This window comes from Eptesicus fuscus, chromosome 21 (genome assembly GCF_027574615.1).
Source record: "Eptesicus fuscus isolate TK198812 chromosome 21, DD_ASM_mEF_20220401, whole genome shotgun sequence".
Classification (NCBI taxonomy): Eukaryota; Metazoa; Chordata; class Mammalia; order Chiroptera; family Vespertilionidae; genus Eptesicus; species Eptesicus fuscus.
The window spans coordinates 33,199,969-33,202,823 of NC_072493.1; the positions used below are offsets into that span (position 1 = coordinate 33,199,969).

The 2,855-nt window shown below is 44.0% G+C and overlaps 1 pseudogene; it reads right to left on the reverse strand.

The window, feature by feature from the left end:
- Window positions 1-203: 203 nt before the first annotated feature.
- LOC103284723 (nitric oxide synthase-interacting protein-like) lies at window positions 204-2,459 on the reverse strand (annotated as a pseudogene).
- Between the last annotated feature and the right edge of the window lie 396 nt (window positions 2,460-2,855).

The following is a 2,855-nucleotide window of genomic DNA, read 5'->3' on the forward strand; positions in this document are numbered from 1 at the left end:
TTAGTCAAGCCAGTGATCAGTGAGACAGGATTTGTGCTCAGGCAGTCTGGGTCCAGACTTTTTTCCTACCTGCGTCCAAGCCCATTGTTTGGGTCTCGGGTGCGCTGATGCCCGGACATCAGCCTGTCTGTTCACCGGGACTCCCATGCCCTTCCGCGCTCTCAAGGGCGACCCTGGCGCCGCATTGCTCAGGCTGTTGAGGCTCAGGGCGCATGCGCAGTGCTCCTGCGTGGGATGAACGCCACGTGGTCCACGTATCCTGCGCACGGAGTGCGGCGCCTGCGCGTCGACGTGCGCAGCAGCTTCCCGGACGTGGGGCAGGTGTCGGTGCGTCAGGGCTTCCCCCGCTTGGTGGCCTTGGCCTCGGGGGTCAGAGACGGGATCCAGGAGCTGGGCAGCACTTGTCCTTGTCCTCGCGGCATCAACCGGGCTGTTCCCCGAGGCATCCTTGGACCTTGGACGTGAAGGGGTTGAGGGGACGGCTTTCCAGGGCCGCCTCCTTCTCCAGGGAGCCCTGCACCAGGTCCTGCACCGTAGCTGCCGCAGCTCTTGGCGCTGCTCACGCCGGGCACCCTGTTGCTCTTGTCGGCCTTCATCTGCAGGGTGATCTTCTTCTGGTGCAAAATGTCCTCCAGGGTGGCCTCACGCTCCCCCAGGAAGCCATCTGGGGGGCTGATGGGCAGTGGCAGGACTGTAGAGAGCAGCCCAGCAGCCCAGGTCCTTGACGGCATCCCAGCTCAGTGGAATGTTCTGGGCCCCGTAACCTGAGGCCTCCGTGTCCTCCTCCTTCTCAGGGTAAGTGTATACGGCAATTGTTCTTGCCCTACCCGGTCATCCTCACAAATGACTCCTCGTTCCTTTGTGGCTTCTTCAACTGTGTCCCTACACCGGAAAGGAAACAGAATTTTGTCTCATTAATTTTACCCAGCTCGCTTTTGATTAGTGTTTTCATGCTATTGTTTCCCCCATTCTTTTACTGTTAACCTATCTATGTTCAAAGTTGCCATTTCGTGGATGACAAATAGTTCTTGCTTTTTTCCTGCTTGACAATCTTTGCCTTTTGCTTGCAGTGTGTAGATAATCTACACTTAGTATTACTACTGATACAGTTGGATTTAAATCTACCATCTTGCTAGCTATTTTCTGTTTGTTCCATCTGTTCTTCCAACCTTTCCTCCTCTTCTCTGCCACCTTTTGAGTTAATGGAGTTTTTTTTTTTTTTTTTTTAAGCCGTTGTTCTGGTAAGCCCACCACGTATCAAGATGAGCAAATTCTTGTCCTTATAAAAGATCTGTTTTCCAAATATGCAAATTACTTGCCTGGATAAAGTGATCTGAAAGAATTTCCTGAAGATAATAATGACATTATTTATTAGGTTGCAGTCTTATTTTTCTGCAGGAGACTCTCTTGGAGCAAATAGTTACATTATGTTGACTCATGTCTCCTTAGCTGTCATCCTAAATTGCTAAGTTTAACTTATCTACAAGTAGGAGAATGGATAAAGTATGACATTGTTAGACATTTGAATATTATACAGCAGTGAAAATTAATGTAGCAATATGAACTAACATGAAAATGATGAGTCTCAAAAGCAATGGAAAAAGCAAGTTGTTAATGCATGCCTACAGTATGAAATCATTCATTTAAATTCAAGAACACATAAGTAATGAAACTACAAATAAAAACAGAGAAATGATGAAGAGAAAATTCAGAGTAGTTCCTTGCCCCTTCTACAAAATAAAATAAGAGAAGGATGTGATTAAGGAGTGTCACAGTGAGAGTTTCAATAGCACTGCCCAGTTATTAAGGGGAATGGACTATTCGTGGTTCTTTGATTTATACTTGTTTAAACTCTCTCTATATTGTACATTTTAAAAGATATTAATTCAAGAGGCAAAATGATAAAGTGGTATAGGAATCAAAACATAACCTGTCACCCTTTTCTAATCAAGTACCATCTGGCATTCAGTCACCAGTAAATTGGGGCATTTTCAAATTGCCTCCACACTCCAGCCCTCAATTTTATTTCTGCAAGAAAAGGAGAAACTTTTGGCTTTTTATTATTTTTTAAAAATATGTTTTTATTGATTTCAGAGAGGGAGAGAGAGATAGAAACATCAATGGTGAGAGAGAATCATTGATTGCCTGCCTCCTGCCCACCCCCTACTGGGGATGGAGCCCACCACCCAGGCATGTGCCCTGACCGGAATCAAACCATGACCTCCTTGTTCATAGGTTGATGCTCAACCACTGAGCCACTCTGGCTGGGCGAGAAACTGGTTTTATAACCGCTAAAGTTTCTTACAGAAATAAAATGCTTTGATTTTATAACTATATTTAAATCTACCCCACACTAAAAAAAAAAAAAGCAAAACCTACCAAACTGGAGTCAGACTATCACTACTGTTTTGGTCTTTCTTTGGAGCAACAGCTAATGCAATATGAACAAGAAATGGCATATTTACAATAAATATTGTGGAAAAGAGACATGTTGATGACACGATTGCAAAGTTAAAAAAACCCATGAAACTCTCAACTGTGAAAATTAAGATGAGAATTTGATAAACTAGTGAATCAAATTCATAAAATGCTAAGTACTCAATGTTCCTTATATGATAAGTGCCAAGAAGAAGAAAAAACATATGTGGGTTAGAGATTGTCTGTGAAGATGTTAGTTATAGTGGTGAAAGAAGATATCTCTGAAGGGATGACATTTCAGCAAGACCTTGAATGTTCAAATCTGTCTTGACCCCACGTGGGGGATGAGTGTCAAATGCCAAATTTTAGAAGGAGGTCTTAGATTTAAAGCCCCTCAAGGGCACAACTGTTTTCAAGGGAAAGTTGGGAAACACTGG